Raw genomic sequence first — 17862 nt, 5'->3', positions numbered from 1 at the left:
CACGACCTCACTGTTTGGGAGAAGTGGTGTAGTACCATCGTTTTCACAACCACAAGTTGTGTTGTTGTGACAATACCATTATATTTGCCAAAACAAATCAAAACACTCTCATTTGTGCCACGATAAAAACCATATATTCCCAAACATATTCCAATAATTTGAAACCATATTTTAGCTCAAAATTTTCATGTATTCTATCATATGTCTTATGTATAGCTCGACCAAAATCACTAAACCATCTTAACAATTAAGCTTCACTAAGTACTTTGCTAGCATTTCTATACATATGCACCTTAAATAGACCTATGTACATGCCATAATCTATACCAAAAGTTCAATTTTATACTCTCTTTTAAGCCTTAGTGATGTGATGAGATGCCTAGATGTTGTGACTTCGATCAAAAGTGTCAATACAATGTTTCACCTACGTATTAAACAACGTGTTAAGCTACAATATAACTTAACAAGTACCCTAGAATACAATTCTTGCCATTACTTTGAATATATTAGCATTATCAATATTATTATCATAAATTCATGAATATAACATATTAAAAAGAATTTAAACAAATTTACAAGAATTCCAATTCACTACTCTACCAGTTTATTATTTAACATGTATTATTAATTAAATTCATTGACCATGATTGTTTAGCCTATGCTAAACTTGATTGAACCAGATGGATACACAGAACAATATCACCATAAACATGAGATGCACGAAAGTGCAAATCACTACCACCGAAGTGCTCATATAACGAATGTAACAATAATATCACATTTAACATGGGAGTGCTCGAGTTCCTATAGCATGCCAAATATATCAATAAAGTTCAATGCTAGATTGGCATTCCACAGTATTAGATTTACGACAATATCTTGAATAATTTATTTCAAAATTTTCACAATTTCATTGCACTTTTACACTTCTTTCATTCTAGTCCACTATTTAATATTACACAAACTCTCGAATATTTTCAAAAGCATTATTCCATTTCATGACTAACCATGGTCCTTATTCATACTAGTATTTATTTCATGATTTTCATATTTTAGCCTAATTTTTTTATTTACAATTTGGTTTATAAATCTTAAAGGTTAACAATTTAAAACAGTGTAGTCCACTGCCCAACAGTCATACTTGTATTTATAACTCATTATTTCCAATTGGTAATCAAGTTCCATTCTAAAATTTCTGAAACTAGAACTCCCGTCCGTAATATAAAAATTTTGATCAAAATTGTTAGCCTAAATGATTAAATTGAATTTGCCAAGAGGGGGGTGAGTTCGCTTTTTAAAAAAATTGTGGATCCTAGAGAATAAGGATAGAAAAATGGAACACAAGAATTTAGAGTGGTTCGACCCTAATTGCCTACTCCACTACCTTAGCTTTCCACTACTAAGGATTATCCAAAATTCACTAATTTGACAAACTTTGAGGACAAGGTTTAACCTTACAAACTCCCTTAAGGTTTCTACCCAAACCTGAAGACTCAAACCCTCTCAAAAAATACAAATAAGCAAACAAAGAAATACTTCTTATAAGATTAAAGTGTTTCCCAATTAAGCACACTACAAAGAAGAACACTTGAGCAAATAGAATAACAATGAAGGTCACAATTGTATGTAAGAAAAGTATGAAAAATTGAGTGCAAAGGTTATTTGATTGATCTTTTTTCTTTAATTCTCTTTCTTATTGTTGTAGTGTAACGGCCCAAATTTCAGTGATATCGGAACAGTGATTTGAGATCACTAAATCCGACAAGTATGTTTGAAAATTTAATAAATTAATAATTATGAGTCAAGTGTGAATTTAGAAGAATTTTGAATTAGTGAATTTTGTGTTTAAAAAAAAAAGAGAGAAAAGAATTTAATAAGTAAATTGGGTCTAAAACGAGGTATCAAGACCTCGAATGCATAATTCGAGCCATAAATATTTTTAAAAATATTTATGGAGTGTAAATAAGTTGGTATTAAATTTTCGTTAGAAAATTTTAACGTTTGGATAGTCAATTAATTAAAAATGACTAAATTGAAAAAGGTACAAAACTTGATAAATTGATTAAATGGCTCAAGTGTTAAATGAGGGAGGACTTAAAAGGAAAATTAGCCAAAATGGAATGGATGAGGTGGCATAAGCAAGAAAAAAATCTGGAATCAGGTGAGCTAAGGGTAAAATGGTAAATTTTACAAAATTAAACAAATAAATTGAAATTGAAAGAGATTTCTAGGCCATTCTTCTCATAATTTCGGCCGATAGACCATGGGAGAGAGCTTTTAAGTTGGTTTTGCACAATTTCACTGCATGTGAGATTATTTCTTGCCCTTTTCTTGTATTTTTGTATTTTTAAGACTTTTGCAATTAGGTCCAATCATCTAATTCATTAGTTTTTGATTTAGTGGGTGAAATTGGAAGTTACCCTGGTGAGTAAGGGCAAGATATGATGAATTATTATAAAATTGAAGTTCTAATTTCATATTAAGGTTGTTTTATTAAGTCATTTTGATAGAAAATGGTATTTAGGACCTAATTGTGAAAAAGTTGTGAATTAGATGTTAGTGTTGAAATTCAGAATATCAAAGGTTGTGAAATAATTTATAATAATAAAATAAAGTATTAATTGAGAAAAAAATTTGTTTAATTGATGGGTGAATTGAGCAGGGACGAAATTGTAAAAACTATAAATTTTGGGGTAAAAGTGCAATTTTGAAATTTGAACAGCATAAATTGTGAAGGGAAATAGAAATCAAATAAATGCTAATGAGTAGAAATATTTTATATTATAGATCAAGAATCCAAAGAAGAACGAGGAAAAGAAAAAGTTGCGGAATAGTCCCTAAATTTTAATATCTTCTACAAATCAGCCAAGTAAGTTCATATGTAAATGTTGGTAACATAGTTATTATTTTAAATGTTTTTATGTTATTTAAATGATATGATAATTATTATGAAATATTATACTCGTGATAATTGTTTGATAATATGTCAAACTATGTGATATACTTGGAAAATGTGAAATACTACTGAGTATCGGTATCGGCATTCCGTTGGAGATGGTTGAGACACATGATTGGGAAAAAGGTCCCGTTGAACCTTAGGAATGGATTAGGATACAAGTGACATGTCACTAGGATTTTTGGGCATCCGAACTCGTTGAGTTGAGTCCGAGTTCGAGAGATGTAACTAGGCATCCAAGCTCGTTGAGTTGAGTCCAAGTTCACTTATGGATGCAAACGCCCGAGCTCGTTGAGTTGAGTCCGAGTTCACTTATGGGCGGGTTACATGGTAGCTTGGCTACATATGTGGCACTTATGTGCAAAGTTTCCATGTATCCGAATTATATTTAGCCACATACAATTTGGCTAACTTTTGAAGTGAATAATCAGTGCGGACAGGTATGAAATAAGGAGATTTGGTCAACCTATCCACAATTACCCAAATCGAGTCCTTCTTCGACGGTGTCAAGGGTAACCCACTCACAAAATCCATGGTTACCCTCTCCCACTTCCAAAGTGGTACTTTCATTGGCTGCAAAAGTCCGGAAGGTAATTGATGTTCAGCTTTCACTTGCTGACAAGTTAGACATTTTCCCACAACTTCCGTTACCTCTCGCTTCAATCCAGGCCACCAATACAACTCCTTTAAGTCGCGATACATTTTACTCCCTCTAGGATGGATAGCACACAGACCTCCATTAGCTTCTTTCAGAATTGCTTGCCTCAAGTCAGAGTCCTTCGGAATACAAACTCTACCTCGGTAACACAGAACTCCCTTACTGTTCAGTCCGAACTCAGAAGTATCCCCATTCTTAACCTACCAGAATTGAGAAACCAGGGACTCATCCCTCGACTATTTTTCCTTAATCTCATCCACCTGTGTCGGCCTAACTTGCGATTCGCTAACAAACTACCGTCGTCATACGACTCAAACGAGCAAACATGGCTCTCGGATCGATACTGATTCTACGACTTAGGGCATCAACCACCACATTAGCTTTGCTCGGTGATACTCAATCGCATACCATAATCCTTAAGCAACTCTATCCATCTCTGCTGCTTAAGGTTCAGCTCCTTCTGAGTCAGCAAGTACTTAAGACTCTTATGATCTGTGTATATAATACACTTTTCTCCGTACAGGTAATGTCTCCAAATCTTAAGCGCAAAGATTACCGCTGCCAACTCCAGATCATGAGTAGGATAGTTAACTTCATGTGGTTTAAGCTGTCGCGATGCATAAGCAACCACTTTACCCTCTTGCATTAGCATATAGCCCAACCCGACATGTGATGCATCACTGCATACGGTAAAATCTTTTCCAGACTCCGGCTGAATCAGTACAGGTGCCTCGGTCAGAACTTTCTTCAGCTTCTCAAAAGATTCCTGTTGTTTCTCAGTCCAAACAAACGGTGCTCCCTTCCTTATAAGCTTTGTCAAAGGCGCTGCCATCATAGAAAATCCTTCCACAAACCTTCTATAGTACCCAGCTAAACCCAGAAAACTTCGAATTTCTGACACTGACCTCGGTAGCTTCCATTCTAGAATCGCTTCAATCTTTCGAGGGTCCACCTTGATCCCTTCAGCAGAGACAACATGCCCCAAGAAAGTTACCTCTCTCAACCGAACTCACACTTATCGAATTTCGCATAAAGCTCCTTCTCCTCAAAGACTTGCAAAGACAATACGAAGATGCTCATCATGCTTCTCCTCAGTTTCAGAATAAACCAGAATATCATTGATAAAGACGACCACGAATCGATCCAAGTATGGCTGGAACACTCAATTCATCAGATCCATAAATGCCGCAGGTGCGTTCGTTAACCCAAATGGCATAACCAAGAACTCAGAGTGACCATACCAAGTTCTGAATGCCGTCTTGTGTATATCCACCTCCTTAACCCTCAACTGATGATACCCAGATCGAAGGTCAATCTTGAAAAATAATGAAGCTCCTCTAAGTTGGTTGAATAAATCAGCGATTCTCGGCAGTGGGTACTTATTCTTAATCGTCAGTTTGTTCAACTGCCGATAATCGATGCACATCCGCATTGACCCATCTTTCTTCTTTACGAACAACACTGGTGCTCCCCACGGAGACACACTTGGTCTAATGAAGCCTCTATCTAATAACTCTTGAATTTGGGCTTTTAGCTCCACCAACTCCTTCGGTGCCATCCTATAAGGTGCAATGGACACCGATGCCGTTCTAGGCAACAAGTCGATTCCAAACTCAACCTCTCAGTTCGGAGGCAAACCTGGAAGCTCCTCTGGAAAAAACATCTTGAAAATCCTTGATGGTTCTAACTTTATCCACTGTCAGATCCTCAGTTTCCAATTGACTTACAAATGCCAAAAAAGCTTCACATCTCTTTCGAATCCACTTCTCGGCTCTCAATGCCGATACCACATTAGATAGATAATCCTTACGCTCGCCTATCACCAAAACCTCCTTATCCTTTGTGGTCTTTAACATTATTCGCTTAGCAGAACAATCTAGAGTAGCCCTATGCTTAACAAGCCAATCCATTCCCAAAATGAGATCGAATTTTCCGAAAGGCAACTCCATCAGATCTCTAGAGAAAACTTTTCCTTGAGTTTCTATAGGCACATCTCTATACAGTTTATCTACCCTAACCGAGTGACCCAAAGGACTTAGTATAGATACCCCACTCACGGTCTCCTTAGAGCGCACACCCAGAGACCCAGATAGAGCACATGCAACATATGAATGGGTAGATCCAACATCTATCAACGCAGTGTATGGCATACTGGAAATAAGAAACGTACCAGTTATGACGTCAAGTGTATCACCCTCCTCTCGGGGACGAGCTGCATACACCAACGCCGGCTGACGAGCCTCAGCAAATCTAGCACCTCTGCCAGGCACTCCTCTTCCTCGACCGTTTCCATTACCACCTCTGCCTTGCCCACGCCCTCTCTAAACCGTGGTCCACCCTCACCGGTTGAGCGACCCTCGCTCTAAAACTTGAACCGATCCGTTCCTAGGGACAATCCTTAACCCTATGCTCCATAGATCCGCATCAGAATCAAGCACCAGAACGTTTCCGACACTCGCCCATATGCATCTTCCCACAATTCCTACAACCTTGCGGTCTAACAGCATTCATCGGTACTGCTCGAACTGGTTCTATTACCCTTGCTCTCTTAACATTCCTGTGCATACCACCTAAAAGTGCTGAATCTCTCCTAAAATAGTTCCGATCTTTCTCACGATTCTGTCTTTCTGTATGCTTCACTTCCTCAGCTATCTTAGCTTTCTCCACTAAAGCAGCGAAGTTACGCTCCCTCTGCGGCGCAATCAGCACCCTAAGTTCATCTCTCAGTCCATCCTCGAAGCGTACGCTACGCTCATACTCTGTAGCAACAATCCCAGAAGCATACCGGCTCAGTCTCAGAAACTCAGACTCATACTCAGCCACTGACTTACTCCCTTGGACCAGGTTCAGAAATGTTTTCCGGCGAGCGTCCACGTAACTAGCCCCAACATACTTTCCTTTGAAGGCTGTCTTAAACAGCTCCCAAGTCACACTGTCAGCAGGAGTTCCATCTCTCATCGTGAGCCACCACTGATAAGCCTCATCCCTAAGTAATGATATGGCTCCCTTCAGCTTCTGCGCCACAGAGCAGTCCAGATCATTCATAATCCGCTCTGTGGCTTCTAACCAATACTCAGCCACATTCGGAGCTACACCAGATACGCCCCTAAATATCTCTGCTCCATTGGCCCAGAGCCGATCAGAAATAGACCCCCGAATTTCATTTTCTGTACTTGCCCCAGCAACCCTTTCCAAAACTCAGAGCATTACCTGGGACAGAGCATCGTCCCTAGTCTCTCGATCATGAGACTCTATCTCTGTTGCCGTGGTACCAGTGTATCTGCTGCCGGCACATGTCCTGAAGATGAAGATTCAGCCTGAGCATTACCTCAGCCACGTCCACGGCCTCTTCCACGAGCTACTCGTGTACTCATTTCATATTATCTGATTAAGAATTTTATGAATCAGTTTAATATTTTAGTGTTTATTAGAGATGTCTTATGAATAGCAGTAATTCAGAGTTTGAGTTTGTTTCCTTTTGCGGTAGCCTAGCTATAGTTTCAGTCTACTTATTAGAGTTTCTATAGTTCCAGTGTTACCCTAACTAAAGTACCATGATAAGGTTTTGTACAAGCATATAACAGATATTTCAGAAACAATCAGAAAGGCTCAGAAAACTTACAGACTTGGGCCGGAGATTCGGTGTGCCACCTTCTAAAAAACCTAATTTTAGAAAATCGATTTTAATTATTAAAATCATCTATTTGTAAAGAGAAAATATTGGAAACATTCTTGAAAAAAATTTATAATCAAGTTCCAAAAAAAAATAATTTTCGAAAACCTTTATTCAGTGTTTCTTTACAAACTCCCATTTTTAGACCTGTTCCACAGCCGAGTTATTGCAACTTGGCTTTGATACCACTAAAAGTAACACCCTAAACCCGGCCAAGACGTTATGGCTAGATCTGACGTGTCACATGGACTTACGACTTAGTATGCATTCACTGGTATAAGTGATTGGGGTGGTCTTTGTAAAAACAATGGTTGAGTGAAAAGCCGGTTTATCAATCTTTAGGCTATCCATTTGTTGTGCTTGTTGAGTCTTAAAAACGTTCATTAATTTTGAAAACCTGCATAGCCTAACACTAGCAGTTTCGTCATAGTATAAATATAATCAGAAAATAAAACCATAGCAGAAAAAAAGAAATTTAAATAGCGGCCTTATTACAACTTAAAACCCAAAATTAAATCGAATATAAAAATAATAAAATAAACTAACTTAGAAAACCAACTTTGCAGATGATGTGGCCACTCCGAATCCCTCACAGCTCCAAGCCCACTATGGTTGGAGATTTCCTGCAGAGATGAAAATAAAGGGTGAGTTCGGTAAACTCAGTGTGTAACATAACCCAACCATAGCCCAAAATAGATCAAACCTCAGAGTCAGACTTATCTGGGCCTTGGCCCAGTACAGAAATCAGAATGAAACCCATAGGCCCATAGCAGATACACAACAAATATATCATGAATGCAGAAATCCTAACCCAGAGCCATCCATAACACCCCGCATCAGCCTTACACCATGTGGGAGACTACTCGACCCACCCAACTGCTACAATAATTACGAAATTGCAGCGAGGCTGCCAGATATTGTGACGAAGTCACCAGATACAGATATTGTGGCTAGGCCACAAGAACATATATATATATATATATATGTGGCGAAGCCACCAGATTGTAGCGAGGCTGCCAGATATTGTGACGAAGTCACCAGAACAGATATATGTGGCGAGGCCACCAGATTGCAGCGAGGCTACCAGAACGCTTCCTCCGTCAATATAAACCCATGTCCCATGCAATAGAAATAATATTGCATGGCATACGTATACAGAAACAGAACATCATCTTTTCAGAAAAAAATAACCCTAGGGGTAAAATCATAATTTTGCATGCATAAGGGTATTTTAGTAATTATTACCTATTGCTAAGGTTTCATGCTCATTCTAACATTTACCAAGTAATCAGAAGTACTTACCTCATCTTTTTACCAAAGTGGGCTCGTTGGCCCATTGGCCCGTTTTCGGCCTATTAAGCCTAAAAATACCGTTATGCACGAAAATGCACACTCTGCACTCTAATCATCCAAATGCACCATATTCATTAACAACTGTCTCACGAGCGCTCACACGCTCGCGAGTTCACAAAATACCAACGTTTCGGTATTTCGGCTTTTACCGATTTAGTCTAAAGGAGGGTGTCGTTTACATACCTGGCTGATGACGATTGATGACGATATCTCCCACGTGATATCCTATAATCGATCACTAACACATTAGACTTACGAATTAATGATAACTAACATAAATCCATGTCAACTAACCCAATCATCACACAAGTTAGTCATTTACGCACGAGGGGTAAAATAGTCATTTTACCCTCTAGGGGTAAATCGGTAGTCCTACCCTACAGGGGTATCTTAGTAATTCTACAACTTATCCACTTGGGCCTACAGACCCATTGGGACCACGGACCCATTGGGACCACATGGCCCATTTCAGCCCATCGCAGCCCGAAATAGCGCCCTACTGCTAGAGTAATGAGAAATACACACCTGTTAGGAGACTGCAGTTAATCCGTGCTCTAAGCATTCTTAGCTGACACCCAACCCAAACGAGCACATCACAAAGCGAAAGGGATCAGCCTAGAAGGGTATGCCTACTCTCCTCATGGTTTGCTCTATTTAAAGCCAGCTCTCCATCTACTCTTATGTTAGCTTCTCGATGTGGGATCCCTCCATCACCAGAGTTTAAAACCAACACCAACTCTTGCTGTCCTAACATATTAAAATAATCAACCTTTGCATGCCAAGGGATTCAAACCAAAGTCCTCTCACATGCCAACTCACACCACCACCACAAGGCCATCAACTCATTTGTGTCATAAATCCAACACATTAAACTTTAAAGCGCACCTACTTGCTTCCAGATTTATTGAAAAGAAAAACCAAAATATATTGCAAGAGCCAAGACTTGAACCTTGGACCCCTTGCTTCCTCTATGGCGTCACTTCCTTGTCCCCTAAGTGGCGCCAACTTGCCACTACACCACATGTAACGCCCACGCCCGAGACCATCGCCGGAGTCGAGTATGAGGTGTTACTAAGCTTAATTTAACATATTTAGGACTTTGGATTATTTATTTCTACATTCACAGCTTTTAAGCTACTTGCATCACAGTCACAAGAAAAATCATATCTCGAGTTACGAAACTCGAAATCAAGATCTGTAAATTTTCCCTAAATCTAGACTCATATACCTATCTACTAATTTTTTTCTAGAATTTTTGGTTGGGCCAATTAGTACAGTTTATTAGTTAAAGTTACCCCTGTTTCAGGACTTGACTGGTCTGACCTATGTTTACTACGAACCACATTTCTCTCTGTACAAAATCCATATGACTATGAGGTTTATTTATCCTGAAACTAGACTCAATAAGGATTCTGAGAATATAAAATACACTACCTAATTATATCTTTACAATTTATGGTGAATTTCTAAATCTGGAACAGGGGATTCAGAAACTGCTATGACCCTGTTTCACTAAAATTCAAATATCTTCTAACATATAATTCCTTTACCTGTTTCATTTGTTTCATGTGAAACTAGACATAATAAGCTTCAATTTGATATGTAGTACACCACCAAATTCAATTGCTATGATTTTTAGTAAATTTTCAAACTCGCGTCAGTGTTGCTGCAGTATTCTGTTTATGACAAATTTCATCCTTTTTATGAGTTTTTATGCACTAAGTATCTTAATAGTTTTCCTTAACATCAAATATAATTTAAACTAACCATTTTCATAATTTATCATTATCAAGCATTTCCTCAACCATTCCACAACCATACCATAAGATCATTTACACAAAATAGGTATATTACTATACATGCCATACTTAAATTTACAAGCCATTTACCAAAAATCTTAGGATAGTGTGGTGAGCCTTGACCTATCCCGACTCTGAACCGGCTTGTCCAAAACTACAATGAGTAAGAAGGAGGGAGTAAGCATAAATGCTTAGTAAGTTCATATGCAAATAATAAGTAACATAACAAACAGTTATACCAATCAACATTATTATACATCACTAAAACACATATCACATTTCTGATCATTTTTCATCATCTTATTACCTTATAGTGGTTGTATCAATACTCAACCCGAGGGTTAAATACATACCTGTCCAAAATATCCATTTAACATCACTCACCAATACGTCTCTTTACATCTCGAATATTCCTCCATTGAGTAGAACTTTACCCGTTGAACACATCGAATATAATTCGGGATACGGATAAATTGCACATAAGTGCCACATATTCAATCAAGCAATCATGTAACCCGCCCATAAGCGAACTCGGACTCAACTCAACGAGCTCGGGCGTTCGCATCCATAAGTGAACTCGGACTCAACTCAACGAGTTCGGATGCCTAGTTACATCTCACGAACTCGGACTCAACTCAACGAGTTCGGACATTCGCATCCATAAGTGAACTCGGACTCAACTCAACGAGTTCGGATGCTCAACCATCCTAGTGACATGTCACTTGTATCCTAATCTATTCCTAAGGTTCAAACGGATTTTTCTCGAACACTTATCCTTGCCGTCTTCCGTAGAATGCCAAATCAATACTCGGTAACAATTATATTTAACAAGTAGCTCACATAATTTACATATTATTTGAAATTAACCACAAAGCATACATTTCATAATGAAATTCAGCATAACACATAATTAATATCAATAACTTAAAAATAACAATTATGCTACATTATTTACACATGAATTTACCTTGGTACCAAAATATAAAGATTTTGCAATTTAGTCCACAACCTTTTCTTTTCCTCGATCGCGACTTGAATCTCGTTTCTCTTAATCTATAATGCCAAATTAATCTTATTTAATACATACATTCATCAAAACAGCATTTAATACGAACTTTGGAAAAACTACACTTTTGCCCCTAAACTTTTGCATAATTACACTTTTGCCCTTAGGCTCGGGAATTAAACTTTATTCCTTATTCTTATGTTTTATAACATGCTGATCACTTTTCCCTTCTATGGCAACATCAAATTCTCTCTCTAACATATACTTGTGACTATTAGGTATTTTTGCCGATTAAGCCCTTTTACTCGTTTTCACTCAAAACCGAGTAGCACAAGTTGTCTAACATAATTTAAAACCTCATATTCTATCATAAAACATCAAAATACACAAATTTCACCTATGGGTATTTTTCCAAATATAAACCCTAGGTTGAATTATTGCTAACATAAGCTTAATCGAGCTACCGGGATTCCAAAAACGTAAAGAACATTAAAAGCGGGCTTGGAATCACTTACTATGGAGCTTGGAAGCTTGAAACAAACCCTAGCTATGGATAACCCTTGAAATTTCAGCCTAATGAAGAAGATGGACAAAATTGGCTTTTAATTTTGTTTTAATTCATTTTAATAACTAAATGACCAAAATACCCTTACTACTAAACTTTCCAAAAATTCCTTCCATGTCCTAATTTTGTCCATGAACTTAAAATTGGTCAAATTGCTATTTAAGACCTCCTCATTAATATTCCAAAACAATTTCATACTAAAAACTTCTAGAATGCAAGTTTTGCAACTTATTCGATTTAGTCCCTACTTTCAATTTAAGCACTTTAGGCATAGAATTTCATCACGAAATTTTCACACAATCATGCAATCATATCATAATCATCAAAATAATTATAAAATAATTATTTCTATCTCGGATTTGTGGTCACGAAACCACTATTCCGATTAGGCCCTAATTCGGGATATTACACCACACTCCTTTTTGTGTCATCTTTTACCCCTTTACTCTTAAAAGCCCAAATGCCAATTGCATCATCTGTTCATAAAATTAAAATTCTGAAGACTACCACGGATTTAACTTAAGTTTGGGCCTCCCACTAACCTACTAAAATATATATTTTAACCAACCAGAACACACAAAAATTTTAAAAATCACAGAAACACAGAAAACCCGAAAATTGGGGTGTTACAGCCATTTACCACACTATTGACACTCGGTGTAACACCCTGATTTTTGGGCCTGAAAGTATTGGGCCTTGACTCTGGGTTCGGGTGGAAAATGGCCCGAATAATTTGGATGTTATTATTATTTCGTATGTTTAGTTTAGTAATTAAATAAGTTACGAAGGGTTTATGGTGTGGGAAAAAAAGGCCCAAGAGTAAATTTAATTCAAGGTAATTCCTGAATTTTAATTTTGGGAGAGAGGGTTCTGGCGATATGGGCTTTTAAAGTTGAGGTGGTAAAATAGGACACAAATAAGGCCTTGGTAAAGTGGCAAGGTGGCGCCACTACGTTCCTAAAAAAAAGGCGTCTGGGAAGGAATTAAAGGTCCAGGGTTCAAGTTGCAAGGTAGGTATATTGTTATTTTTTTTAGGCATGTGCCGGGCATGTGATCACTTAAATGAATTTCGGCAAGGGCCTTAGGGAGGTTGGGCCAATTGTTTTAGTTGATATTAGGGTTAGGTTCTTTTCTTTTTTTGTCTTGGAGAATTAAGGGTAGCCACCTGAAAGCTTTCACTGTCATTCATCCTTTCTGAGTTCTCACAAAAGCCGAAAACGCAAATTCCTTCTCCTTGGTGCCGATTTCTTCTTCCTCTCTTTTTCCTCTATTTTCTTTCTTCCTTTTTTCTTTTTCTTCTAGCCGAAACCTTCTGATCACCTTACTCACCTCCTCTGTTGATCCCATCCTCCACAAAACCTCTATAGCCGATTTCCATAAAAGCCGAAATCTGGAAAACTCACTTCTTGTGTCGATTTTTCCAAGCCAAAATCCTTCTTTTATTTTTGTTCTTTTTGATCAACTTTCATCTTCTCTAAACCCTTAGTATCTGTCGACAAAATTACTTCAAATTTATAGCCTCAAATCGTCATCTTCTTCGTCACTTAAAAAGCCGAAATAGCATAGATTTAGGGACTTTTAGCCGAAACTTCAGATCTCCTAGATTTGAGTTCTACTATCATTTAGAGGATAGATTTGCATCAGATCTACGTAGAAATCAAAGAGGAATAAGTGGTAAGTGCTCATCACCTCAGATCTAGTCTTATTTTATAATTTAGAAAAGCCGAAGTCCCTAAAATCTAGGGAGGCTGTCGATTGGGCATAGGGCTTTAAGGGTCTTTAACCGACGATTTGTTTTGGTGATTAGTGTCTTCTAAAGGTTTGATCAAAGGCTTGGATATTCGGAGCAACTAGACTTGGACCTAGTCATCGGTTTTCGGCAAAAAGGTAAGATTCTAAAGGCTTTAGGGGCATGGTTCGAATATGGGTAGGTGAATATTAGGATTGGTTGTTGTGGGTTGCAATCTAAGAATTGTGGTAATCAATTGTAGGACATCGTAAGGGATCTCAGTAGCAGTCGTCGCGAAACAAGTGTTATCGAACAGCCTCTCATAGTTCAATTCGGCAAAAGTCGAAATGCCAAAATTTTGGCATTTCGTGGGCTTGTGAGTGTGCGAGTGCTCATAAGACGTTTAGAAATCATTAGATCTAAAATCGCAAAGTGGTAAGTTATTCGTGTGTGAAATTTCGTGCACTTCGGTAATTGGGCCTCGATAGGATAAAACTGGGCCCAATGGGCTCATGGGCCCATACGGGTTAATAAAAAAATATATATATATAATATAAAAAAATAGGCAATAAGTATGTTCTGTTAGACTATAGAATTGAAACTGCTTAAACCAGTAAACTGGTCATAAAACTTGGGTTAAATGGGCTTAAATGGCTAATGGACACTGTAGGGCCCATTAGGGGTTTTAGGGCCCAATGGCTAAAATTGTGAAATTGAGACAAATAAATTATTGCGATGTCAAATGGGCTAGTAAGGACAGTAACATTCGTGAGAACCTTTAAAACTGATGAAATTACTGAAATACCTTTATAGGTGGAAAATTTATAGATTTACCCCTAGGAGCAAAATTACTAGGGTTAAGGTTGACCTGAATGCATGTTTGACTATTACTATTTACTGCATGCCATGTTATTATTATCTGATAAGGTTGACCTGAATGCATGTTTGACTGTTACTATTTCTACATGCCATGTTATTATTATTTGATGCATGAGACTGGGTTATTGATGGAGGAAGTACTGAAAGTGGCTTGACCACGTACTGGAGGCTTTGCCTCAACTTACTGATATCTGAGTAGCAATGCTACAACTGTGGAGTGTAGGGCTAGGTGGGTTGAGCTATTCCCCACATAGAGTGTAAGGCTGGTACGGGTGGAGTGTAGCGGTTGGTTATAGGCTGGGTTGGACTTGCATACACGAATATGTCTTGTCTGTTTAGGAATGGGCCTATTGGCCATACTGTTAACTGAAAAGGGGCTAAGGCCCAGTTTACTGTATTCTAAAAAGGGCTTTGGCCCAGTACCCGCTATTATCTGAGTAGGGCTTAGGCCCAATGGGCTTGAGCTGACTTGGGCTTTGGATGGGTTTTCCATACACACTGAGTTTTCCAAACTCACCCCCTTTCTCTTCCATACTTGCAGGTGAGCCCTAGTTGGTGGACTTGGAGCTGGGCGGGATTCAGAGTGGCCACGAAGATTAAATTTTTGGTTTTTAAGTAAGTTTCAATTAGCTTCCTTTTAAATTTCGCATTTATTTTTGATTATTTCTATTTTGGTTAAAGTTGTAATAAGGCCGCTCTATTATTTTTATTTTGGGTTTTTAAATTACTTAAATTGTTTTCAACTTGAGATTCACATCACTTAAATTGATTCCTTAAAATTGGATAGCCCTAGGGCGCGTTTTATAAAAGTTACTTATTTTCAAAATATCATGATAACCGAGCAAAGCTTCCGCAACGTAAATGTCTTCAAAGGAAATAAATATTTTAAATAGACTTAAACCTAATTTGTTGTTCGTGGACAAGTAATAAGCTTAAAGTGTGGCAATGGATGTGTGCATGTCTAGGATTGGATCATGGAAGAGTTAGGTACTTAAGCAGTCTAATTGACTCACCTCCTGTTTTCTTGAATCCTACCTGGTGCGCAGCTTCCATTCATTTTAATTTAAAACGAAAATATTCTTTAAACACTAAGAAAGATTTTAGATAAAACATGACTTTTCTAATAACGCTTCAATGTGACACGCCAGATTCGGTTGTAATGTCTAGGCCAGGTTTGGGGTGTTACACTCGGGTTTGTTGTTTCTCATACTACCAACACTCGATATTGAAGTTGCTTGAGCTTTAGGACTCGTGTATTATTTTCCACGATCTCTATTTGGATACCCCACTAAAGTATTCGAATGACTATATGAATCTCGTGATTTCTTTGATGAAGAGTGATATGGTTTACTCATCGACCTCTTTCTCGTATCTCTAGCCTCAAAATTGGTTTTTCTCTTTTCTTTGCTCAGTTCCTTGGCTCTCCATGCTCTGTCAACTAACACAACAAATTCTTTCAACTCTAGAATTCCAACTAGAAGTCTAATGTCTTGGTTCAACCCATCTTCAAATCTTTTACACATAATTGCCTCTGTGGAAACACATTCTCAAGCATATTTACTGAGTCTCACAAACTCTCTCTCGTATTCAGTCACAAACATTTGATCCTATTTCAGTTCCAGAAATTCTATGCGTTTTTGATTGATAAACCGCTGACTGATGTATTTCTTTCTAAAATCAATTTGAAAGAATTCCCATATGACCCGTTCTCTCAGCACTAAAGGTATTAAGGTATTCCACCACTGATATACAGTGTCTCTCAGAAGTACTACAGCGCATTTAACATATTTAGCTGACGTGCAAGATAGTTCATCAAATACTCAAATTGTATTCTCAAGCCAAAACTCAACTCTCTCAGGATCGTCATCAACGGTAGCTCTAAACTCTTCAGCCCCATATTTTCAGATTTTATCAACAGGCTGCTTACACAACTGTAAATGTTCCAAACATTGAGGAGCTATGGGCAATAGGTAGGGGTGGAGGTTGTTGAGTAGCCGAATTAGTTTGGACAAACTCAGTGAACCACTCATTCATCCTTTGGGAAAAGGCTTTCTTAGCCTCTCCTCCCTGACTACATGATACGGGTCTCGACTCAGATTACGCTACTCTATGAATGGAGGCTGGTGCATTACTCTCAACATTATCAGCCATAGCTCGATTGGGATCTATTTACTATAAGAAAACATGTTTTAAACTGTCAGGAGATATCACACTATCACATGTTATATATGGCATGTATAGTTAGACTCACACACACGCTACATTAGTCATAGAATCAACTAAACCGTAGCTCTGATACCAATAAATGTAGCACCCTTCATCCGTTTTCATTGTTAGAATAGGGTTAGGAGCATTACTGGACTTATTTAACAAATAAACATACATTTCTCGTACATATTTTTTCATTTTCAAATATAAACCATTACAATCATACATAATGTCCCTAAAACGAGCCTACGACGCCCAAATCATGCTTTAAGAGTGGTTCGAGACTAAACTGAGATCTTAGGAAATTTTTAGAACACTTAAAATTTTGCAAAATACAAGAGACACACACCTGTGTGGCCCGGTCATGTGTCTCACACGGCCAAAAACACGCTCGTGTCACAGGCCATGTGGACATTCGAATTAGGATCACATGGTCGTGTCCCAACTCGTGTTCGACCCCGTGTAACTCTCTGACTTAGGTCACACGGCTAACCACACGTTCGTGTGCCTTTCAAAATGGCCTCACATGCCCGTGTGTTAGGCCGTGTGCTAGGCTGTGCCAAACTTGTAAGGTATACTGACTTATTCCACATGACCAAGTCACACGCCCTTGTGCTGGGCCTTGTGAAGTATACTGACTTGATTTCTAATTAAACACCAGGGGACACACGGTCGTGTCATCAGACCGTATATCACACATGGCTGAGACACACACCCGTGTCTCTACCCGTATGGACAAAAATAGGCTATTTACCAAGCCATCTTTCTCACCCAATTTTCATTCACCTACACCAACCAAATTTGCATATAACCACAACTTCAAAAATCATTTAAACTCATCTAAACCAAGTTCAACTCATGCTATATCAATACCAACAACTACAAGGCACACAAGTACCATAATATGATATTCAATTTCATACCAAATTCACACTCTAAAATCACCTAAATGATCAGTTTCATTTATGCATCACTTTACTTAAAATCACAAGCATACCAATTCTCAGTAATAAACTATTTGATACTCAAATTACGA

The sequence above is a fragment of the Gossypium arboreum genome, chromosome 3 (assembly GCF_025698485.1).
Source record: "Gossypium arboreum isolate Shixiya-1 chromosome 3, ASM2569848v2, whole genome shotgun sequence".
NCBI lineage: Eukaryota > Viridiplantae > Streptophyta > Magnoliopsida > Malvales > Malvaceae > Gossypium > Gossypium arboreum.
Note: the sequence above shows the minus strand (reverse complement) of the source record.